Here is a 25989-nt window from a genome sequence, read left to right as displayed (position 1 = left end):
CTGGCCAGTCCCTGTTAACAATCTTGCTGCCCTATTTTGGACCAGCTGAAGTTTCCGGACCGTTTCCAGAGGCAGTCCCACATATAATGCATTGCAGTAATCCAGACGAGAAGTTATCAGAGCATGGATTTTATTTATTTATTTATTTATTTAATTTCTATACCGCCCAATAGCCGAAGCTCTCTGGATAACTAGCTAGGCTATCTCTGTCCAGATAAGGGCATAGTTGGTATACCAGCCTAAGCTGATAAAAAGTGCTCCGTGCCACTGAGTTCACCTGTGCCTCAAGTGACAGTTCTGGGTCCAAGAGCACCCCCAAATTACAAACGTGATCCTTTAGGGGGAGTGCAACCCCCTCCAGAACAGGTTGAATATTACCTAGCCAGGCAGACAAACCACCCACTAACAGTACCTCCGTCTTGTCTGGATTGAGTTTCAGTTTATTGGCCCTCATCCAGTCCATTACCATGCCCAGGCACTGATTCAGAGCAGCCACTGCCTCACCTGGGTTGATGAAAAGGAGTAGAGCTGGGTGTCATCTGCATATTGATGGCACCTCAGCCCACATCTCCGGATAACCTCCCCCAGCGGTTTCATGTAGATGTTAATGCAAATTTGACCCTTTTAGCAAATCACCCATGTTTCTCTCCAGCACCCTGCAGAGAGCAGCCTACCAGGGATGGGGAGGGGGCAGAGGGGTAAAAATGGCACCCAGCCCTCTACCCTCCCCTATTCTAATGCCACCATCATGTCACCTTTGTTTTGTCTCTCTGGACAGGCTATGGCTGTGTTGTCCAAGCTGAAAGAGGGTTTGAATCTGAAGCATCTGTAGGTGTGTTTCTTCTAACTTAGCTGTGTTTTTTCCCTGTCGGATTGATACAGAGGATTTATTAACTGGAGTTCATGTTGTTGTTTAGTAATGGTGTGAATCTCAGGAGTGGGATGTATGGATTGCATAAAATCCATTCTGTCTGCGTTTTGCAGATTATCAGGTGCCTTTTGTTCCATTGACCGCTCATCGACAGAACTAGAATTTTTTGAGTTTCCGAATTTGTGCAAATTCACACTTCCGAAAATTCCATTGTAAACATGCACAAATACCTCTAAATGTGCAAATACCCCCCAAATGTGCATTTTCACCTTAGCCTATGGTAGAAATGTGCATTTTTGCCTTTTTTAATGCATATTTTTCTATTACTAAATTTGCGCAAAATTCCAGAAAGTTAGAAAAATGGTCCAGAAGTCTGCGGAATCTGCCCGATTGGGGAAAAGCCGGTCTGCTGTGAAATCATAAAATTGGAACTCATTTGATTCCATTGCAGATTTCCTGAACATCCCTAATATACATATATACATACACACATGCGCACGCACAGGCTCTCTTGCTCATTTCTTGATAACTTACAGATGAACATGTGAACTCCTTTCCAACAAAACATATTGAGTTTGATGTGATAGAAGTCTGTGGTGCTTTGATTAGAGATGGCTCCTTCACATCTTTCTTTACTGCGTTTATATCCTATGTCTCCTTCCAAGGGTCCTGAGGAAGTGCACCTAGGTCTAGCGCACCCTTCCCCCTTTTATCCTCACAACAACCCTATGAGGTAGTTTAGGCTGAGAGATGGTAAAAGGCAAATGCTATTTGGGGCTGCGTTAATAGAAGGATAGCTTCCAAATCCTGGGAAGTACTAGTTCCCCTCTACTCAGCAGTGGTTAGGCCTCATCTGGAGTACTGTGTCCAGTTCTGGGCACCACACTTTAAGAAGGATGCAGACAAACTGAAGAGGGTTCAGAGAGGGCAACGAAGATGGTCAGGGGACTGGAAACAAAGCCCTATGAGGAGAATGAAAGAACTGGGCATGTTCAGCCTTGAGAAGAGAAGACTGAGGGGAGATAGGATAGCGCTCTTCAAGTACTTGAAAGGTTGTCACAGAGAGGAAGGCCAGGGTCTCTTCTCAGTCATCCCAGAATGCAGGACACGGAATCATGGGCTCAAGTTACAGTAAGCCAGATTCTGGCTGAACATCAGGAAAAACTTCCTGACTGTCAGAGCAATATGACAATGGAACCCATGACCTAGGGAGGTGGTGGGCTCTCCCACGCTGGAGGCATTCAAGACGAGGCTGGACAGCCATCTGTCAGGGATGTTCTTGGATTCCTGCATTGAGCAGGGGGTTGGTCTCGATGGCCTTGTAGGCCCCTTCCAACCCTACTATTCTATGATTCTGTGGTGACTGGCCCAAGATCGTCCAGTGAGCTTCAGAGCTCTGTAGGGATTTGAGCTTGGGTCTGTCCAGGGCTAGTCCAGCACTGTAACACCTAACACTGGCTGTGCTGTCATCACATGTCTATCACATGAAAGTCGTCATATTTCAGTCATCAAGTGCATGTGCATACGGGACCGTGTGGCTTTGTACTGGAGAACAGATATCTGGATGTGATGTGGCTCTTGGAAAGCCTAGCTCGTGATGGTAGGGTTGCTTATTTGAGTTTCAGCTATGCCCGTGGTTGGAACTTGTGAGGGCCTGGTGTGTATGGCTTCTTCTCTTTTATATCCATATGTGGTTTTGAGGCTGACCTAGCAGAGCAATGAATGAGAATGCAGAGAGAGAGAGTAATGTCGCTACTTCTTTTTTTAGATAAGTACTTGGAAGAAAGAACTCTGATACTTCTATTTATTCTATTTAGTAGTAACACCTCCCTCTTAATATCAAACTCAGATGGTGAGTGCCAACAGGTCTGGAGCCAAAACGGGGCCACCGAAGAACAAGAGGGTGGTATCACCATACTCATGGGGAACCCCAAAGTTTTCAGAGGTGCAATTAAACGAAACAGCCCAATGAGGACTGAACATGCTCAGTAGCCATGGAATGTTGAAAATTTCAGAAAGAAAAAGAAAAGATTTGGAGGTGAGGATGGAGTGTCCTACTTGAGTTCCGTACAACCTTTGCTATATTGGAGGAAGGCATGACTCGCTGGAACACTGCACAGAAGCACTCCTGTTAGGAGGTGAGGATACACTGCAACATTTTACTGCAGTTTCCATTTGTAAAAATAATTATAATAAATACATAAAATATGTATTTTGAAAATACTTGGCTTTTTATATGCTGCACCTCTTCCAAGGAGCCTGGAGTTTTCTGCATGCAAAGATCCTTGTGGGCCCTGTTCGCCTAGATACCTCTGCCATGTACATTGGCACATTATGATTAGCAAAACCTTGTGGCACTATTTTACTCATGAACATCTGTCTACCTGGGCTGTTTCTTCTGGCTGAAGCAAGTTTCATAGTCTTCAAAGTGAACCTGCTCTTCCCCTTTTGTAAATGAAATGACAATAAAGTATATGTCTTCTGATATGATTTAAAACAGCCTTCCCCAATCTGGTGCCCTCCTGATGACCTGGTTTGCATGTAACTACTAGCTATGGGTTGTTTAACCCATAGTTTGTTGTGGCTGCACATGCTGCCTCCTGCCTGCTTCCACTTTCCTAAACAACCCAGGTTCCTAAACAACAAACCATGAATTAACTCTGGGTTGTTAAGCCCTGAACAACCCAGTGTATCCGAGTTTGGTCGTAACAGTAACAACCCAGGAATGGGGCATCCCTGGGTTGCTTAGGAAAGTAGAAGCAGGTGAGTGGGTGGGAACCAGCCTGCTGCTCTCTCACAAATGGCCCGTGGGTTGTCAACCATGGGTTGTTCAATCATGTGAACCAGACCAGTGTTTTGGAATACAACTCCCAGCATCCCCGAGAGGTCATAGACCAACACATCTGGAGGGCACCAGGTTGGGGTAGGCTGCTTTAGAACACCCTCCTCGATGGCAAAATGTACGGAAATTGCCTTGAAGTAAAATGGGTTAACGGAATGGCATGTTAATTTCCGTTTGTGGAGGCTCCAGCGGTAGCGTAATTGATGCAAGGGTTTTTTTTTGTGGGGCAGGGTGTGTGTTATTAACCGTGTGTTCTGGACTCCTTGCGTTGGACCGTTCATTATCGGTAAACAAGCAGCGCCCTGTAACTTTGGCTTTCTGAGGTTTCGATAGCTTTAATGACGGCCGTGCAGGGCTGGGGCGGATGAATATGTATGGTGTGGTTTGCCTTAACTCTTGGTTTGAATTCATGGGTCATATATATATGAGCGGCATAATCAGACTGGGCCCTCTTTGTGAGAAGCTCAGTCCTGTGTGGTCTCCTTTTGTTAGGGTGGTTTAGGGTCTCTGAAAGCTTCCCTCACTCGCCCCCTGCTTGGGGGTGCCAGCTGCCGCTTCTTCCTGCAGAAAACAGTTTGCATGCGACGGCAGGCTTAAGAAAGCCAAAGGGTGGCTCTCCGTCGATCCTTTCTTCCAGCTTGTTTCGCCTTCAGGTTTTAAACTCTTTTTTCTTAGACCACTAAGGCATATTCCTTTGTCCATCCGCCTCCCCCACACTTACTTATAAAAAATGGAATTTGAAGTAATATTCTCTGAACCCTGAGTGGAGTCTTCAAATACAAACTGCAGTCCAGGACTTGGAAATAATTTTAACAATAGACCATATGGGAGTCCTAAACTATCGAGCTTTTATTATTCAGAAGGCGGAAGATGTGGTCTGATATTCAATTGATACACAGCGTAAATGAGAACCACAAGACAGCCTCGCTTGAGCTGGGGGTGGGGGGGGGGGAGTTCAGATGGTCCTTTGAATATAATAACTTAACATTTTGGCTTGAGTCCATAGAATGCATCCCAGCTGCTGGTTGGAAGCCAAGAAATAGCGCGCTGTGGTCTTGGATGCTTGCTCAGTCGCTGTGGCTTTGCTCTTGCCTCGCTTTCCTCAGTCCCCGATTTTGCCATTTTTTCCCCTTTTCCTTTTTCTCTTCCCTTTTCTCTCTCTCTCTCTCTCTCTCTCTCTCTCTCTCTCTCCTTCCCACACAAATGCTTCCTGTCCTTCACTCTCCCTGCAAAACGTTTTTCTTCTGTGGCATGCCAGGTCGGGAGCTAATCTGGGGTGGGGGCAGGGAGAGAAGAGGAGAACTAAAAAGAAAACCAAACTGGCTTGAATTGCACTAACTTTCCATTTTGGTGACTGATCGCTGTTGTATACTTGATAATGGATTTGCACATGACTTTGCTGTTCTGTATTCTGTGTATGTGCTTTGAATTTCTTCAGCATTTGCTATCTTGGCTGCATTTTCTCTCATGGGGTTGCATTTTCCTTGGTCTCCGTGCTATCTCAAATATGGGTTCCTCGAGGCTGGCATTCCCATCTCACCTAGAGTAGCCAGGTGTCCTCTTTTACAGAGGATTGTCCTCTATTTAAAGGGATGTCTTGTCCAATTTCAGTTTAAGGATTAAGACAGACTGAACAGGTAGGCCACACAACTCACCTGGACACGGTCTTCCACACTATACTGAGATTTATTTATTATATTTATTTATTTCATTTCTAAACCGCCCAATAGCCAAAGCCGTTGCCCTGTATTTCTGTTTAAAATAATTATTTCTAAATTTGAGAGCCAGTGTGGTGTAGTGGTTAGAAAGTTGGTCTGAGACTGGGGAGACCTAGGTTCTAGTCCCCACTCAGCCATGAAGCCCACTGGGTGACTTTGGGCCAGTCACTGCCTGTCAGCCTAACCTACCTCGCAGGGTTGCTGTGCGGATGAAATGGAATGGAGGATCATGTGAGCTGCCTTGGGTTCCTTGCAGGAGGAGAAAAAGGCAGGATATAAATGTAGTAATAAATAATAATAATAATAATTGTATGACTGTATGATCTGCAAACCTACGTACTGGTTAGGGACACCTCCTCCTAGTGGCCCGCCCACCCTCCCGGTAGTGGGCGGGGCCAATAGCAAAAGCGGTGGGCCCAAAAATACCTGAATATTTCTGCTGAAAGCTTTTGCTGCCAGTAATTCAGCCTTAGAAGAGGCATTCCAACCTTTTTGGGGGGGAACAGTATGAAAGCTGGGAAACCCCCCAACAATTGGTGGTTGGGGGGAAAGGGGTGGGGCCTTCTGGGGAACCCCAGACAGGCTGGATTGAGCCCCCAGGCAGGCCTGAGGTTCTTCACCCCAGTCCTAGGGCTTTCGCTCGGTTCTTTTCTGTCTGCCCCATTAACAGCACCTAGCAGAACATAAGAAGAGCCCTGCAGGCTTCTGACCAAAGGCCTATCTAGTCTGGCATCCTTTTCCCACGTTGTCCAACCAGATGCCTCTGGGAAGCCTATGAGCAGGACATGAGCACCATACTGCTCTCCCACTATTGTTCCCCAGAGACTGGTATCCTGGAGCTAGCCCATGAGTGCTGTTGTTGTTGTTGTTCAGTCGTGTCCGACTCTTCGTGACCCCATGGACCATAGCACGCCAGGCCTTCCTGTCCTCCGCTCTCTCCTGGAGTGTGTTCAAGTTCATATTCATTGCATCCATGATGCTATCTAGCCATCTCATCCTCTGCCGTCCCCTTCTCCTTTTGCCTTCAGTCTTTCCCAGCATCAGGGTCTTTTCCAGAGAGTTTTCTCTTCGCATTAGGTGGCAAGCCCTCATTCTACATGGATTCCAAGGTGGCGTGGAGGCATAACGATTCAAAATTACAAGCACAATAGTACAAAACCCTCATAACAATAAAACCCTGACAGGCAGCAAACAATAAAACTATACAGCCAGCAAAAGCAACGCAAGCAGTTCAGATGTTTGATTAAATAAAAGTCTCTGTCGGCCTGGCACCAAAAAGACTGTAATGTTGGTGCCAGTAGAACCTCCTCAGGGAGGATGTTCCAACATCAGGACGCCATCACAGAACTAGTAGCCACTGAACGTGTCTAATTTTCGTCTAAAGGCATCTAAGCTGGTGGCCACCTTGCAGCTGTCAGTCCCATAAATTAAATACATGCTGTGTGAAGAAATGCTTCCTTTCTTTTGTTGATCCTGAACCATGCATGTTTGAGCTCCTATTTAGAGCTCCCTTTGTTTTTTGGAACTGTGCTCCTTGTTTGTTTGTTCTGTGTGCTGCCTCCCCCCCTCCCTCCAGCCAGGGTACTCCTAGGAACCCTTGTCCTCCAAAGAGATTCCGGAATGGTTCAGGAAAATGACTCAACTACAGAGAGGCATCACAAGTCTTCTACCTCCCCAGGACCCATTTCACCAGAAAGACCCCAGGAGTCAACTCCCTTGTATTCAGAAGAGGTTCCTTTACCGTCCTCAGACTCTGAATACTTGGGCAATGAGGATACTAGCATACCCCAATTGCTCCCACTTCATCACAGCCTGTGATTGCTAAGACAGGACAGGCCCCTTTAAGAGAAAGTATGTCAGTCAGTATGGAGGCAGGACTTACCAGCCTAAATCCAGCTACACTCTTATTTAAGTCTTAATCTTGCTCTGGTCAGATCATATGTTGGAGAAACATACAGACAACCCTGTCTATCTTCCAGCCCCAACACCAGTCTGAGCTTTCTGTGGTGCTGATCTCCCTCCATCTTTCCTCCTGAGAAACCTGATCCTTGCTCAAGGTCTAAGCCATAGCAGAACCCTACAAGCCAAGCTGCATCACAGAACCCACAGCCTGAAACGGTGCTGTGCCCTCCAGATGTGCAGACTACAAATCCCAGCAGGTGCTGGCTGGGGATGATGGGAGTTGTAGTCTGGTACATCTGAAGAGTGCCAGGTTGGGGAAATCTGATCTAGTGGTAGATCCAGGGGTTTCTGACAAAAGCAACAAGTATAAAAGGCTTCGTTTGAGAACGATTTAAGATCAGCCCTGAAATCAAATTCTTGGGTTGAGCATGTGCTCAAAGACCCCCTGATCCTTAATTCTAAGTGTGCCACCATTTTGTATCTGGCTCTGGATCTCAAGGTTTTAGTAAAAAAAAAACCCACACAAAGTAGTTCTCTCCACCCCTGCTCTCTGGTGCAGTCATTGGAACCGTGAAACAGCTTTTTTAGTGTATCACCATGAATGGAGATTAGTTGAAGCTGGAAGGGAATTTGAGGGAGAAATGGTTTATAAGCAAAATTTGCATTCGTTTGCCAAAATCTGCTTAGAATTATTTATTAACACTGCAGTCCTATACCCACTTATCTGGGAATAAGCCCTATTGAACACAAGTGTACATATCTGAGTAGATGTGTACACGAATGCAATGTTAAGCATACGTTCTACCAGAAGCTATAGAGGTGTATAAAATTATGCATGGTGTGGGGAAAGCGGATAGGAAACATTTCTCCCTTTCCCCTAATACTAGAATCCGGGGTCATCCAATGAAGCTGAATGGTGGGAGATCAGGACAGATAAAAGGAAGGGCTTCTTCACACAGCGTGTAGTTAAACTGTGGAATTCACTTCAGGATGTAATGATGGCCATCAATTTGAATGGTTTTAAAGGGGGGGGTAGACAAATTAATGGAGGATAAGGCTATCGTTGGCTACTAGTCATGATGGCTATATATTTTCTCCAATATCGGCAGCGGTATGCTCTGTATACCACTTGCTGAGGAACATGAGCGAAAAGGTCATATCCTGAGTGGACTTCCCGCAAGCAGTAGTTGGGCACTGTGTAAATAGATAGATGATAGATAGATGATAGATAGATAGATAGATAGATAGCTAGATAGATAGATAGATAGATAGATAGATAGATAGGCAGGCCTTTGGTCTGATTTAGCAAGGCTCTTATGCTTTTATTCTGCTTTCGTTAATGCTTAATTTGAGAATTGGAAGACATGTGTGTGTGTGTGTGTGAGAGAGAGAGAGAGAGAGAGAGAGAGATGGCGATGGCCTATGGCAACCTTTCCTAACCTAATGCTCTCCAGATCTGTTGAACTACAAATCCCAGGCTGGCTTATGGGATGTTTTCTGTCTTGAGTGCGGGGAGCAGGTAGGAGGGAACTCGCCTTCTTTGTTGATTGATAACTGAAAATGTTGGGTGTAGACTTAGAAAATGGCCAGTTGATGCTCAAACATGGGTTATTTTAAATCAGGAAGGATTTTGTGTTGTGCGGGTGGAAGGTTGAATCCTCAGAGTGGGATTCCAGTTGCGACGTTCAGAGAAGTTCAGACATTGAATTCGAAAAGTGCTGAAATGTTTTTACTTCTCGGAACAATTTTTTAGGCCGCTTTGGAACTTTTCCTTTTGTATTGCTTTTATTTTAATTATTATGCCATTGTGCTCTTCCCTGTAGGATCACAGGTGCATAATGATAAAAACAATACAAATACCAATATGATGTAACATTTTTACGACTGTCATTTGAATTTTGTTTTGTTCTCACAACATCCCTTCACATTCGATCATTGAGCAGGATCCAAAGGACCGTGAGCCGTCTCCTTCTCAGGGGCTTTCAAGCTTCCACCTTCTAGCATTAGCTCTGCATAGTCGCTGCAGATCCCCTCTAAAGTCACTTCCCCTTTTTTAAACAAACAGTGTACATGTTGGGGGGGGGGTGCCTCCAGAACTCCTCCAGGAGCTACAACCCTGTTGTGCCTTCACAACTTTGTCATCTTTTCAGTCCCATCCATTTAAGCAGCACATTGCAATTCAGGCAAAAATATAGGTCTCTGCCCGCTAGGAGCTTACATGCCAAAGCTTGACAGAGAACAGGAGGGGAGGGATGGGGGAGACACCGCAGTAGGTAACGTGGCAGAAATATGAGCAGAAAAGCAAATACAGCCACACAGACCTGATAGGGCTGAAGCAGGTGGAAGGGTGGTTGGGAAGTGAAAATAATCAAGGGATTAATAGAAAATTCAGAGATTACTTTGGGAGAAAATGTTCTACGTTCTATGAGCGAGACGACGAAACTGTTTGCGCACCTAGAATTCAGAGGCTTGGGGCTGCTTCATACATTTCCAAATTCCACCATAAAGTAGTTGAGTCTCTAAGGCCATGTTTATTGTATATGCTGGTAGCTGGCTGCAAGCCTCTTGATATGCCATAGTGTGTCTGCTGGGTAATTCAGGCATGCTTACTTCTGAGGTTTGTCCTGCTTGCTTCTGAGGCTTGTCCTGCTTACTTCTAAGTAGACGTGCAGAGACATGGTATTTGGGGTGCTATTTGAAAGTGCTGCTGAATGATTCATTGGCCTAGTACGCACATAACGCTAACCCGTGGTATGGGTTGTTGGATTCTGGGTTGTCGTTATATGTGAATGCGACTGTGCTAACAAACCATGGTTTGCTAACCATGAACAACCCAGAAGGAGAACCCATGGTTTGTTGTTGGGTTGGGAATTCTGGGTTGTTTTAAGTCATGGGTTGTTTTGTGTGAACCCAGAGCCGTGGGGTGTTCATGAGTTCTTTCACAAGGCTACAGAAGTGGTGAGCCAGTACAGTAAAAAAAAAAAACAGCCATTCTACATGCCAGTACTACCGTGCCGCTAAGGTATTTGGGATACAGGGAGGAAGTGTAGAAGTGTTTGTTGAGAAACAACAATTGAGAAAAACCACGGTTTGTTTGATCTTCTGTCAGACAAATCCTGGGTTAAATAACCCATAGGTTAGCCTTGTGCGCAAACCAGGGCAGTGACTAGGGAAATTCACACTGCAATCCTAAACATCCTTACTCGAACCATTGAACACCATGGGAATTATTTCTGAGTAAACTTGGGATTACACCATCGATGTGCAGCTTTGAAAGGATCAAAATCTCTCTACACTTATAACCCCAATGAAACTGATGGGAGTTCGTTAGGGTCTGACTCTGTGCATGCCATCCTGAGCTCCGTAGAGGAAAGGCAGAGTCCAAATGTGGTGAATTCTGTGCCAATTTGAGGGTTCCGTTGTTAACAGATGGTGCAAATGTGTACTGATAGCACAGCTGCTGTCTACAAAATACACACTCGGGGCAGGATCCTGATGGTTAACAGGTGGCCTCTTTTGTGTACTTGGAAGCCAAAGCTATTACTTTTCTTAAGGTCATTCGTAAATGGTGCTATGCCTTAATATTTGTCTTGGAAATCCATTTATTTATTCATTATTTATTAATAATACTTGCATACTATTATAAGAAAAGGAGAGTAAGGGGAGACATGATAGAGGTTTACAAAATTATGCATGGTGCGGAGAAAGTGGATGGGGAGAGATTTTTCTCCCTCTCTCATAAAGCTAGAACCCAATGGGGTCATTCCATGAAGCTGATTGGTGGGAAATTCAGGACAGAGAAAAGGAAGGGCTTCTTCACACAGCACAGAGTTAAACTATGGAATTCACTTCCACAGGATTCAGTGATGGGCACCAATTTGGATGGCTTTAAAAGAGCCAGAGGCAGTGAGCCTATGTACACCAGTTGCTGGGGAACATGGGTGGGAGGGTGCTGTTGTGCTCATGCCCACTTGTAGGCCCCCAGTCGACAGCTGGTTGGCCACTGTGTGAATAGAATGCTGGACTAGATGGACCCTTGGTCTGATCCAGTAGGGCTGTTCTTATGTTGTTAAAGTCTCTTAAGCAGTTCACGTATTAAAAATATTTTAAATCACTGTTTAAAATACTCTAATTAACTATTTGGATACCCATATTTACCTACCCGGGCATTAAGACTATTGTCTGACACCTTCTCCAGGTGTCCCCGCCAAATGAGGTGAGGTGGATGGCTACTGAGGGCCTTTTCAGTGATGGCACCCCATTTGTAAAATACTCTCCCCAGTGAGGCTCACCTGGTGCCTTCCATATGGTCTTTTCTGTTCCAGGTGAAGACCTTTTTATTCTCCCAGGCATTTTAAGATTTTGTTTTGTGCTTTTAGTATTTTATTCTGCTTCCGATTTCAATTTGGTTTTATATGCTGGAATGGTTTTTATTCTTTGCTGCTGGTTTTATCGCAGTTTTATTCTCTGCTGTTTTGGTTTTTTGTTTGGATGTTTGGATTTTATGTACTCTATCCTGCCCAGAAAACTTCAGTTATTTGGCATGTTAAAGGTACAGTAAATAAATACATTACAGTTACAATAACAAAAATAAATAAATAAATAAATGAAAGAACAATACCAAAAAAACTCCAGTAAAACAGATCAGTTACAATTAGGGATGTTGGAGAAATCCACAATGGAACAAATAAGTTGGGATTTTCATGAATCCAACCCACAGATTCTGCAGTGGACCGGTTTTTTCACTGTTGGGCTGATTCCACCCACTTGTGGACTGATATTCTAACATATTTTGTCATAGAAAAATATGTGAAATTTTTAAAAACTGGCCAAAAATGTGCATTTCCCCCATAGGCTAAAGTGTGAAAATGCATATTTAGGCAAATTTGCGCATTTTTCACTTGCAAAATGGTGCATTTGCGCAAATGCGCATTTGGGCAAATTGAGAAACAAAACCAAAAAATAATTCCATTGCTGGGCGGACGACAGAATGAAAGGCGCCTGACAATCCACGAAACACAGACAAAACAGTTTGTATGTAGTCTGTACATCCCTAATTACAATCCAGAGGGAATCTGTTCTACGGTACAAAATAGAATGTATCATGTGACTCTTCTGGAGGTGGGGTGTAAGAGAGGAGTTGCATAGGAAGCTACAAATATTTAGCTATCTTTATTGAGGGGGAGGGAGGGGTGTTATGTTTGCATCTCGGGGCTCAGCACATGTCAGCGAAACTGGGTTTCAACACGCTTGCTTTGCCAACAATCCTTGTGTTTGTCAAGGATTTAAGAAAAAATCTCTGGGCCTGAATATATATCGGGCTGGGTCTGAATGCATTCAGAAGAAGATACCTTTCCAGCCTACCCCAGTGCATCTTTTTTTCCTCCTTTTTTATTTACCCAAGCGCAGCATATTGCATGCAAACCTGTTAAGCTTGAACTCGGTTTGAATGGGGATGACATCTCATCTTTGGGTCTTTCTCTCCCCCCCACCCCCAAAAAAGTTGGCTAACTAAACAAAAAGTCAGCGTAGTCAGATACCCTTATCAGCGATGAGGGGTGCAATGTGCTGCAACTTAATAGTGAGAAAATTGGTGGGCGAGGGATGAGCTCTAATTTAGTGAAGATAGTTTCTGACACACACACACCCTGCATGCCATCGTCCTGACGCCTGGTGTTAACATTCAAAGCCCTTAACGGCTTGGGGCCAGGTTATCTGAAGGATCGCCTCCTCCCATATGTGCCTGCCCGGACCTTAAGATCATCCTCAGCGGCCCTTCTCTGTGAGCCCCTGCCAAAGGAAGTGAGGCGGGTGGCTACTAGGAGGAGGGCTTTTCTATGCTATGGCACCCCGGGTGTGGAATGAGCTCCCTAGTGAGGTTCACCTGGCACCGACATTGTATTCTTTCCGGTGCCAGGTGAAGACCTTTTTATTTTCCCAGGCATTTTAACATTTTAGCTCTTTAGACTTTTAGCTTTGCTGTTTTAAATCTGTATTTTAAATTCCTGCATTGCTGCTAGGTTTTATTCTGGTTGTATTGTTTTCTGTGGTTTTAATGTTTTATATATTTTGTATTGTTTTATTGTGTGCTCTTTGGTTTTAATTTTTGTGAACCGCCCAGAGAGCTCCAGCTATTGGGTGGTATAGAAATGAAATAAACAAACAAGCATCACTGTGGAAAAGCAAAAAGAACCGATTTCCCAATTGGTCTTTGTGTCTCCGTGTTCTTAACACTTCAGGTCGGGGGTGGGGAAAATGTGGCCCTCCAGAGGTCCTCCATGTGCCCCAGCCAGCATGGTCAATGGTTGGGGATTATGGGAGTTGTAGTCCACCATGAGGGGGTAGATGGTCCCCACTCCTGTTTTGGGAGAAAGGAATGTGGTAAGGGCTGGCTTGTTCATGGCGTTTACTCATGAGCAAAGCCAATTGAAAGTTAACTTCTCCCTGTCTTTCTTTCGTACAGGTAATGTTGCATGTTGCCCCAGGGCGAATTCCCCCTGTTGGTAGCTGAGGTAAGAAAAGTTTTCTGTTGGTTTGTTTTAGTTGCTTAGAAATTTATTTATTGATTACATTTCTGTAGCATCCAGTAGCAAAAGCTGTCTGGGCAGTTCACAACCATTAAAACCATAGAATGTAAGACGATAAAATAAAATATGAAAATTTAAAAGTTAAAAACTACATTATAAAAATAATAATGAAATAGGTGTGGCACAAAGATTTAAAATACAATTCCGGATTTAAAACAGAAACTGAAAAACTAAAATGCCTGGGGAAACTAAAAAAAAAAGGTCTTTACCTGGCACCGAAAAGAGAAGAAATAACTTCTCTGAGAAGAAATAACTTCTCGGACTCTCCTGAGATAGGGGGGGCTGTGCGTCCCATACCCACAGGTTAGCCGGATCAGAGAGCTCGTCATGAGCTCCAATCACACCCCTTTTGTCCTTGTTTCAAACAGAAGTTTAAAAGTGTTGGGGGGTTGCTTTTCTTTCTTTTGCTTTGTATAACAGGCTTGTGGGCGGAGTGAGGGTTTTATCCTGCAGAGACAGGTTATCGAGTGTGGCTACTATTCCAAAGGAGTTAACCTGCAGGATTGATTTTTGCATTTATTTTGCATTAATTCTGTGGTTTTTGCACATGGACCCGTTAGAGTAATGCTGGCTGGGGATTATGGGAGTTGTAGTCCAGCACAGCTGGAGGGCCCCACCTTGGGGAAGGCTGCATTAGAGTTTGCAGAAATTTTGGAGCAAACATCCTTTTAAGTGGTGGAATGCTGGACCTTGCTAAGAGAGGACAGAAGACACTATGAACTTAAACTGGTTTGTTTAATGGGCATACCTGCGCTTTCCCCCAGCTCCCTGTCACCGCTGCCCGTCTGCTTGCCCAATCCCCCTGGGCCTGATCTGCCCCACTGCTCAAAAGGGGAGGGGGAGCAAAGGATGTGGCTCTTTCTCCTTGCGCTTGTCACCCTCCACACACTTGATGAGGGCAGGTGAACAGGCAGAAACAGAATGGAGGAGGAAGGGGCGTGTTGGATGGTGTGGGGGCGCAGCAGTGGGCCCCCTGCTGGGGTGGGCCTCAGCAGGTGCCTGTTGATGCCGCCCCCAGACACTTTGGCTTCAGGTATCCACGTCAATCTTGCACCGTCCCGGTGGTGGCTGGTGAGGAAGCTCTCGGCACAAACCGGGGCAGTGAATATGGCAACTGGCGTCTCCCGTGTGGCGGTAGCTGTAAAGAAATGTTTCTGTTTAGCCTTGGGAAGAGAAGACCGAGGGGGGAATATGATAGCACTTTTCAAGTACCTAAAGGGATGTTGCACAGAAGTAGGCCGCAGCCTGTTCCCTACCATCCGAGACTGTAAGATACAATATCACAAGCTTAAGTTACAAGAAGGCAGATTTCGGTCGAACATCAGACAAAATTTCCTCACAATCAGAGCAGTCACTGCCAAGGGAAGTGGTGGGCTCTCCATTGCTGGAGGGATTCAAGCAAGACTGGGCAGCCATCTTTCGGGGATGCTTTAAACTGGATTCCTGCGCTGAGCAGGGGGTTGGATTTGATGACCTTGGTGGCCTCTTCCATTTCTGTGATTCTCCACCACCGTGACCGAAGTGTTCTTTTCATGTGAGAGGGGTTTTAATGAGCTGAGGCCATCGTACAGCTCCTAGCTTCGGGTTTGCCAAAAGCCATGCTCTTGGAAGTGGCAAGCTTTTATTTTGTTGTTGTTCAGTCGTTAAGTCATGTCCAACTCTTAGTGACCCCATGGGCCATAGCACGCCAGGCCTCCCTGTCCTCCACTCTCTCCCAGAGTGTGCTCAAGTTAAGCTTTTATTTATGTATTTGTTATTTATTTATTGCATTTCTATCCCACCGTTTTTCCTCTTGCAAGCAACCTAAGGCGGCTTACATAATGCTCCTCCATTTTATCCTCGTAACAACCACCCTGTGCGTTGGGTTGGGCTGAGAGTCTGTGAGCGGCCCAAAGTCACCCAGGGAGCTTCCGTGGCCGAGTGGGGACTAGAACCCGGATCTCCCGGCTCCCAGTCCAACACTCTCACTGCTACGCCACACTGGCTCTCTGCTAGACCAGGTGTGTTGAACAAAAGAGTTACGGCTCAAAGGGCTAGCGTTGAAGCCAGCCTCTTGAGCCGGGATCTGGAAACTCTTTTAGCCTGAGGGACAGACTCCATTTTGGAGAAACTCGAGGGAGCTGCATTCCAGTGGTGGGCGGGGCCAAGGCAAAGTGGGCGGTGACAAAAAAAAACCCGATAGCAGCATCTTTTAGCTTGAAGCTTTAGGAGAAGCATTTTGACCTGTTAGTATGGAGAACAAACTACTCACAAACCAGGAATCGCCAAACGGTAGTCTGACAAAGGGAGGGGCCTTCTGAGGAAAGGGGTGGGGCCTTCTGGGAAACTTTGGAGAGCCAGATTGGGTCCCCAGGCCTGAGTTTCTGCACCCTGTACTAGATCCACCAGGATCAGCATGTTATCAGAAGGGGAAGCAGGACGTTTATGATTAGACACACCATGTTTAGTCATTGAGTCAATTAAAGAGAAGGCTAATTTTTGTTCTTAAAAAGCTGTCCTCAACCTAACTCTGCACCAGATATTGGGGGGAAAAAATACAATTTATTTTGTAATGGAAATCCGTAGCTGGCAGGTGCCTTTTTAGGAGAGATATTTTTCCAGCTTGGGCAAGGCTGGTTTAACCTACCTGGCAGTAGCTTTTAGGGATGTTTGTTTGCTTATTACATTTATATTCCGCCTTTTTTTCCTCCTAAGGAGCCCAAGGCGGCATAGATAATCCTCCTCCTCTCCATTTTATCCTCACAACAACAACCCTGTGAGGTAGGCTGGGCTGAGAGTCTGTGACTGGCTCAAAGTCACCCAGTAAGCTTCCATGGCCGACTGGGGACTAGAACCCGAATCTCCCGAATCCCAGTCCAGCACCAATGTTGGAGAAATCCTCAATGGAACCAAACAAGTTTGGGTTTTCATGAATCCAACCTGCGGATTCCGCAGTGAACCAGCTTTTCCCTTGTTGGGCAGATCCCACAGACCTGCGGATCGGTTTTCTAACTTTCTCGATTTTGCAAAAATTTCATCATAGAAAAATATGCATTTTTTTTTTTTAACAGCCAAAAATTTGCATTTCCCCATAGGCTAAAGCATGAAAATGCGTATTTGGGGGGAATTTGCACATTTTCACATGTGCAAATTTGCGCAGATTCAGAAACAGAAACTCCGACTCCGTGGATGGGTGAGCGATGAAATGAAAGGCGCTTGACTATCCGCGAAACACAGACGGAATGGGTTTTACACAATCTGTATATCCCTAGTAGCTTTCTCAACCTGGTGCGTTCCAGATGTGTTGGACTCCCATAATTACCGGCTTCTCCTGTCTGTCAGTCACACTCATGCAACATTCTCTTTCTTTCTCACTCTCTCTCAGCCATGAACAACCAAATGAAATCTTAACATTGTGAGAATGAAAAATTCATCAGCATCCACAGTATAAGCACAGTACTATAGATCATTAAAACAACTCACTGATTTCTCTTATGTTCTTTAAAGCCTGCCGTTGGGGGTAAAAAGAATCCTTGGCGGCATGATTTCTAGCGTGGGTAGCCCATGTTAGTCTGTTGCAGCTAAAACAACGAAGGTTCTTCTGGTACCTTAAAGACTAACAAAGATATTATATTGAAATTGGTTCCTGCAGGGACTTCGTGGGATGTGTGTCTCTTCCTCCAGATACCCTGGGTTCCTTTCCTTTTTTAACAAGATAGTTGCTTTTAGGGTTTTCAACTTCTAGTGCTTTTGGAAGAGCTTTACGAATAACTGTTAGTAATGATTATTATTACTATTTAATTTGCATTTGATTTCTCAATCCTGCCTTACCGGTGCGTCCAGGGCAGCTTACCAAACACCGCAAAAATAACGGTCTTGTGTACCACACAAAAAGGACATAACAGTTACCAAACAGATGAGGAAGCTAAGCCATCTGGCAACGCTGTTAAGCAAAATTCACACCTTTCCCTGAAAAGCTTTCACAAATGGAAATGCTGTGGGGAGTGGGGGTGGGTATAATGTGTGGGTGTTTGTATATATGTGTATAATTTCCCCCTAAAAGTCAACATGGCAGAACACGGAACCCCCCACAGGAGACGCCTATCCTAGACCAGGATTCAGCTTTCCTCATACGACTCTGCCCATTTTGATGACATCAGCCGAGGCCCTGTTTCAGGGGGGGGTGTCCGTCCCCATTTGAAGTTGAGTGGGTGGGTTACTAGTACAGGACCTTTTTCTGTGGTGGTGCCCCAACTCTGGTGTGCCATCCAAACAGATATGTCTGGTGCCAACTTTAATAACTTTTTTGCACCAGTGAAATGTCCATGTAAGCTTCCTTGGACATCAATAAGGCCGAATGGTGGAATATACGTTTCTTAAATCAATGTTAGTGTTCTGTTCCATCTTACTGCTGTTAGGAAAACAGCAGTAAGAGTGTTCCTGGTAGCTCATGCATGTGGAGAAGTTACTTCTAGATGGTTGCTTGTGTGTTTACTATCCGTTTGAATAGGATCCTTATTTGTTTGTTTAATTTATGCCCCATCCTTCCTTGCAAGGAGCCAAGGGTGGCTAACAACCCATACAAAACAGTACAGTATATAAACCTCATCCAAATCATAATTACAGATGTAATACAATACACTAAAACCATCACTAAAGCAGTGAAAACTCTTGCCTATGCGCCAAAAGCCTGTTCAAATCAATATGTCCTTAGCTGGCACCTGAATGACAACAGTGTTAGGGACAGCTCCTCTACTGGAAAGAAGTTCCAAAGCCAGGGTGCCACCACGGAGAAGGCTCTGTCATGTGTGGTAGCCCCACAGGGCCACATTCCTCAAGTGCACCACAAGCAGAGACTCCCCAGCTGATCTTAGTACTGGGGAAAGGTGGTCCTTCCTATGAATATAGGAATTCTGCTTACAGGATTCATTCTCTCTCTCTCTCTCTCTCTCTCTCTCTCTCTCTGGAAAAGCTATGCCAGCCTTCCGCAACCTGGCATCCTCCAGATGTGTTGGACTGCAACTCCCATGTTGGAGAAGGCTAAGTTATGCACATCTGGCTAAGCCAGGGGTGGGCAACTTGTGGCCCTCCAGTTGTTTTGGCCTACCACTCCCATCAACCCTAGCAAGCATGACCAATGGCGAGAGATCATGGGCGTTACAGCCCAAAACATCTGGTGGGCCATCAGTTGCCCACTCCTGGGCTAAGCCATTGAGCCGCTACTCTTCCAGCATATGTCACACCCCTCGAGATCACTTCAGCGAGTGACAATTGTGTGACCACCACAGGTCACATCAAAAGCTTGCCTTTGCATCCTTCAATCCAATGCTGGATATTTTGTGTTGGCACTTCCCGGCTAATGGCCAAAACCTCTTTCAGCATTTCCTTCCTATTGAAAAATAATTTACAGCCAGTGAGAATGCTTTTTTTAAAAAATGCAAAAAAAAAGCAGGAGAATGGGGAGAGAGAGAAGGTTTATGGAGTTGATGAAGGGAGCCAGCAATTCAGGTGATGAGAGCATATGTGAAATCCATAACCAAGATGTTATTTAGTGTTAGTTTCCATGGGAATGTTTTGGCCAGTGCGTACTCGTCTTCTCGGGCTCTTTCCTGTGCATTTCCTGCAGGGAGCATGTGTTACATCTTTCTATCCAAGAGACACATGTTTCATATTTTCCCATAACCTTCCTCTGACCCTTTTGGCTGAGGAAAGGAAATGCAAGATGGGACCATCTCTCTCTCTCTTTCTTGATTATGATTACTTACACGGAATGGAAAAATTCCATGTTGCTCTTTTTTTCTTCCTCCTTCCCCCATGCTTTTTCGTGGGTGTGTATGTGCAATATCCCTTGGATCTGTAAACCCTCATGAAGGATCAGCCAGGATTGCTCAAGAAGTGGTTGAGTGCTGTCTTTTCGTTTTAGACTGTTTCTCTTCTCCTAAGCCTTACCATGAAAGATTTAACTAGCAGGTGATTATGGGTCAGATGAGCAAAATCATGATTGTCCTCCCTCAAAGGCTAAAAGCCCTGAAAGGATATGTTAGTCTGTTCATTTTGTGAACGCTTTAATGTTTCCTGTTGGTGACTGAGGTGAGTGCAAAGTAATAGCCAATTTGCATGAACTTCTGGCTCATCTATGCCTACGCCATAGAGATAGAAAATGGAACTTGGGTAGAAATGGAAAGTGGCCGCTACCCATAATTCTCCATAGGCACAGTGAGTGTTGCTCTACAGTCCCGTGGCATCTCTGTGGTGAAAACGTTATGTTCCTCTCCCTCAGAAAACAACACTTCTCAGAATACGATGAGGAAAGCTGTGGTAATCAAACCAGTGTAAGTCTGTAGCAGAGACGGGCCATATATCTCTCTGTCCAGGCTGTCAGCCTATATTTTAAGTTCGATTGTGGCCAAGCACGTCGGTTCCCGGGGCACCACGCATTTGTGGTAGTGCGCTAAATTGGAGGCTTCTGCTCATGACAGTCAGCAGTCTTACAGCTTGCTTTGTTGGGTGTTGAATTGCAGTGTAGAAGAAGCTTTCCCCAACATGGCACCCTCCAGAAGTGTTGGACTACATGTCCCATCACCCCCATCCAAGGGCCCTGCTGGCTGAGGGTGGTGGGATTTGCAGCCCAACACATCTGGAGGCACCAGGTAAGGCTGGAGAAGGTTGGTCTAGAAAGAAGCTGAATACACACAACCTTCTGTGATGGACTGAGATTCTACAGAGCTACTGTCTGTCAAAGTACATAATCCCAGATTAGATGGACAGCTAGTCTGATTTGCTACAAGGCAACTTCCTATGTTTCTTAATTTTCATAAGTGCTTGTATGAACATGTGGAATTACACTCTATAGCTATCCTGCCAGGACACAACCACTATGGAAGGAATTGCATTGCCAGTGGGATTGGATTCCCATGTTGTAGAAAGGGCTTTTTCTTGTTCCTTGCAATAGGTTGTCTCCCATTCTATGCCTCTCTTCCCTTTCCCACGGATTTCCAGATCTGAGGTGTCTAAGAACACACCCGATTACCTGCCGCTTTATTTTATTTTAATGGTTTTTCATTCAACAATCCTGTGTCTGAAGAAGAATTCTGGATAGCATATGAACTCCAGGCTTCCAACAATTTGACCCTTTTTGTTTACCCGCAAGATTCCTCCGTTCGATGCTGTTCTTGTGTGCCCTCCCCCTCTCTCTTTTCCTTTCAAAAATATTCATTTTGGCAACTGTGCTTTCAGTGATGTTTCCTTTCCACATCACACCCCCAGTCGCTTCCAAAGAGGTTTGTCGATGAACCAAACCGTTTCTTCCTCTAGATTGTGTCTTGCTCCCCACCCTGTTCCACCCCACACTTTGTCTTAGGATCCTTTATGCAGTGTATTCCAATCTGCATTTTCTTCTGAAAATGGGCACCAACCAAAGCCGAGATTCATTTAATGCGGCCTTACCCATCATGGTGCTTTCCAGATGTTTGTGGCGGCAGCTTTAGACAGCCCCAGACAGCATGGTCGTTGGTCAGTTGTGATGGGACCTGCCATCCAAAACATCTGAGGAGCCCCACATTGGACGAGGTTGACTTGTGGGGGCTCTCTGCATCTTTCTTGCTTGACGCAAATGAGCTGGGAATTTGCAGCTGCTAACTCTCAAGATTTCATTTCTTTAAAAAAACAAAAACAAATCTATTTGTCATAATGAACACTTCCAGAGAGTACTGCACATCAATGTTGTGTTACGTGGCTTTTGGACTTAAATGCTTCCTTTTCCTGTTGCACCCCACAGTCGCTCCAATAGGAGTCTGTGTGTCAGGCCATTTGCTTCCTCTAGAGTGGATCTGGGGGGGTGGGGGTGAGGGAAAAAGGACTGGACACATTCTTGCACACTTACGGAGCACAAATGGTCTTTGCTTAAAACATTCTCTTAAGGTCGTAGGCCAAGGGGTGCTGTGTATGCTTTTGAAAATAGCTTCCCTTTTGAGGGCAGTTATCAGATACCCCTCTGGGGTGGGCTACACCTGGTGCGCCTTGGGACTAACATAATCCTTTGCATGGTGTCTACAGGACGCAAATGTGCCTCTCAGTGTATTTAAAGGGGCACACCTGTTTGGTTACGGCTATTAGATGCTTTAGGCAAGGGAGGGATTCTACTGGGGAAGTGTAAGGGGTTTGGTCCATATTTACCCAGAATGTGTGTGTGCGTGCGTTCCTCCTGCCCTTCTGTGTTTCTCCATAGAGCTGAGCAAAAGGGATCTCCCAAAATTCTCTGCTCTCTTTGCGGGTGGTGAAGTTGGAGTGTGAGAGGGGGAGATTCCCCCCTCCTCCCAAATATCCTCCAAGGGTTTTGTGGTAGCTGAAATTCTCAAGCTGTTTGTGGTGGTGGGAGTGGAATAATGTTCTCAGATAATTTCTTGGGAAATCACCTTGTCCTGTAGCTATAGAACCAATTGGTTGGGTTTCAGTTCTTCTTGCACAAGTGTGAACCCACCCATCCCCATTGGCCAGGGGTATAAGGGAAAGATTCCCCCTTGCAGTTGAGGAGCTCTTTTTCCCGTTAACGGGCAGTGTTGTGGGAAGGAGGGGCCCTGTGCTAATGAAGGTCTGGACTGATGCTCACAAGTAATTCATGCATGACCAGGGGATCCTTGTTGGTCTCAATAGAGGGAACTGATCTGTGCATAAAGAAATGTGTGTATGGTACCTTTCCTCAACTGGGTGCCCTCCAGATATTTGGGAGAATGATGAGAACTGAAGTCCAAAACATCCAGGGGGCGCCAGTTTGGGGGAAGGCTGGTGCGTGGTGTGTCTCGGTGAAAAGGGTAGGGTACTGGAAACGAGGTGTGTGCAGGTCGTAAACATGGTGTGTGTGCATTGGAGTCATTGTGGCTGGAAAAAAAGCCAGCGGGATCAGGGCGGTTGCTCAAGTCTGTGGCTTCCTCGTGGCTGGCTGGAAGGTTACATCTAAAATGGAGGGAAGGTCCAAGTGGAATTCACTGCCGTGAGATGTAGTAGTGTCTCGTGGTTTTAAAAGGGAATTAGACAAACTCATGGAGGAAGAGTCTAGCGATGGCTGTTAGGTACAGTAAGTCAAAGGAAACCTAGGGGACTGCCTTATATCAAGTCAACCATTGGTCTTACCTAGCTCAGTATTGTCTGGCAATATAGTGGTGGCCATGAATTCAGATGACTTTAAAAGTGGGTTGGACAAATTCCTGGAGGAGAAGGCTATCACTGGCTACTAGTCCTGATGGCTATGTGCTGCCTCCAGAACCAGGGGCAGTGAGCCTATGTGCACCAGTTGCTGGGGAACATGGCTGGGAGGGTACTGTTTGTTTATTTATTTATTAGATTTATTAGCCACACATCTGGCCGGCTACCCGGCCACTCTAGGCAGCATACAATACAAATAGCAACACAAAATACAACATTATCACTTGTGTCCTGTTTGTGGGTTCCTGGTCAACAGCTGTGCAAACAGAATGCTAGACCAGATGATCCTTGGTCTGATCCAGCACAGCTCTTCTTATGTTCTTATGTCTCCTCTGACGGGCAAAGGCTGTCCCAGGGTTTGAGGCAGGAGTTTTTCCCAGCCCAGAGATTGAACCTGGGACGTTCCATGTGCAAAGCATGTCTTCTACCACTGAGCTACATTCCCTCCCCTGGCTGAAAGGCAATTTACATCTGAGTATCGGTTGCCATAGGGCATTGAAGTGGGTTGGGGGAATAGGTATTACTTTCATTCCCCACTCAGTAGGTTTCCCAACAGTATCTGCTGGCCAGGTCCGGCCCTACCACTAGGCAGGGTGAAGCAGTTGCCTCAGGCGGCAGATGCTGAGAGGTGGCAGCAAGATGTTGGAAGAGAGTACTGTGTGCCTCACAGCCTGCCCTATGTTCCCTAAGCTAGCCTGCTGCCTTCAGATTCAATGAAGGATGCTGTTCCATCACCAGCGTTGAAGAAACAGTCTAGTCGGTTTCCGTACATGAAATTGGAGGAGGTGCCACCTTGTTCTTCGCCTCAGGCAGCAAAATGTCCTGGGCCAGCCCTCCTGCTGATCACAGTGGGAAACAGGATAGATGCTGGACTACACAGACCTTTTGAGGCTTGATCTTACATTCTTAAGGGCACAATCCTATGCATGTTTAGACAGAGAAAAGGCCTACAACTCCCAGCATTCCCAGCTGGCATGGCCGGCTGGGGAATGCTGGGAGTTGTAGGCCTTTTCTCTGTCTAAACATGCATAGGATTGTGCCCTTAGAGACATAGGCAGCTGCCTTATACCGAGTCAGACCCTTGGTCCATCTGGCCCAGTATTGCCAACACTGACTGGCAGCAGCTCTCCAGGCCTTCATGCAGGAGTTCTTCCAGCTTTACCTGGAGAAGCTGGGGATTGAATGTGGGACCTTCTGCCCCCAAAACATGTGCTTCACCAGTGAGCTACAGCCCCTTCCTTCTGTACAGAGCTTTTGTAATGTTAACCCTGTAATTGCGGCAGCCTCTTGCGCAGGTTGAAATGTTTTACAACAGTGAAGCTAGACAGAAGATAGATAGATAGATAGATTTGTTTGCTTAAGCTTTTGTACGAAACAGCGAGGGAGCAAAGTGGAGAACTACTATCACTTTATAAACTGTGCTACTTATACACCTTCATTGGGTGTGTGCGCTTTTAATCCATTCAGATGTCTTGATCCAGCACGTTATATTCTTACAGCTGTGCCATTTTTATCATGTTTTGCCTACGCTCTCGTCCCACCCTACCCAAATGTAATAGATATCAGCCCCAGTTTCTGTTCGGTCAGTTCCCCACGACTACTCAGGGAGTCTGTAACTCCTGCTTTTAAAAAAAAGAAAGAAAGAAAGAAAGAAAGAAAGAAAAAAAAAAAAAGCCTGCAATAGGGTAACTAATCAGTTTCATATAAACGGCTTAGCCAATGTTTACTGGGATCATGGGACTGAAAAAAAACCCCAAAAGTCAACTCCTAAATACCTTCATAGTAACTAAATGCCATCCGTAAGCCTCTTCCTACTTTGTCGTAGCAGCCAAACCTGTTTGGCTTGCTGGTTAGCTTAGCCAAAGCCCTGAATTTGCCACTAGAGGAAGGGGGAGAGATCCCCTCCTGATTAAACTGTGTAACTACTCCCAAACTCCATCTGAAGTCACCTTGTACATGACGGAATACTTATTTTTTTTTAAAAAAAACATGCTGCATTAATACGTCAGGAAACAAGCCTTCCACACAGTTCCCCCTGTCGCTCGAGTTTTAAGACACACCATATTAAACAAGTTAAGAACAAAACCCCATCACTAAATTATGGTCTTTCATATTTTCATATTGGTTTAATTATTGTATAGAGAATGACAGTCTGTCCGGATCATGCCCATTTTTATTTATTTCAATTGATTCATTACATTTACATCCCTTTTCACCAAGAAGCTCACAGCAGCATACATGGTTTTCCTCCCTTCCGCCACTCACTTTATCCTCACAACAACCCTCTGTGGTGGGCTACACTGAGTGATAGTGGCCCACTTTGCACAGTGATGGAAATATACCACAGTGGCTTATTTCCTCCACCACCCTCCATGTGCATGCCAGTGGGGTTTGCATAATCGCCCTCGGCAGCACAGCTTCTCATGTCTTGTGAATCCAGCATGTGGCTTCTGGCCATAGGTACAACTGTATGAGAATTCCATTGGGGAGGGTTAAATTTCAATGGATTTTCCCAGTTTGGTCTTGCCAAATTTCATTCCGTTTCCCCTCGCTGGTGTTGATCTGTAGTAAGTCGATCCAATACACGGATTTTGGAATTTTTTTTCATGGCGGTGGCTATTTGTGCAAATGGGATCATGGGTTTTAAAAATTATTTTTCAGCTGCCGTGATTTGCGCAGATGGGATCGTGTTTTATTATTATTTTTCAGGTCTTTAAATTTGTGGAAATGGAGTTGTAATTTTAAAAAAAATATCAGTGGCCTTTTGCAAGTCCGCTTGTCCGCTATGTATTCCCATTGTACATATCCTTGTCAGTTGCATCCTTTCCACACACTGGTTCATTTAGCCCAGCCCCTACTTGTTAGAGAACTTGTCAATTTCATCATCTA

General features: G+C 45.3%; 1 protein-coding gene across 10 annotated transcripts in view; it reads left to right on the top strand.

The window, feature by feature from the left end:
- HIC2 (HIC ZBTB transcriptional repressor 2) overlaps positions 1 to 25989 on the top strand; it is a 142890-nt gene that overhangs the window by 83434 nt on the left and 33467 nt on the right. For 8 of the 10 annotated variants that reach the window (XM_084819637.1, XM_084819628.1, XM_084819632.1 and 5 more), the window contains exon 2: positions 13797 to 13845. The exons of the other annotated variants lie outside the window; for them this stretch is intronic. The gene's annotated coding sequence lies outside the window, so the exon portion shown is untranslated. The remainder of the gene's footprint in view (positions 1 to 13796; positions 13846 to 25989) is intronic. 10 annotated transcript variants of the gene reach the window in all.

This window comes from Heloderma suspectum, chromosome 13 (genome assembly GCF_057233095.1).
Source record: "Heloderma suspectum isolate Gila_16-S chromosome 13, 16-S_ref, whole genome shotgun sequence".
In the NCBI taxonomy this organism is placed as follows: domain Eukaryota; kingdom Metazoa; phylum Chordata; class Lepidosauria; order Squamata; family Helodermatidae; genus Heloderma; species Heloderma suspectum.
This window is presented reverse-complemented; position numbering and strand designations above follow the sequence as displayed.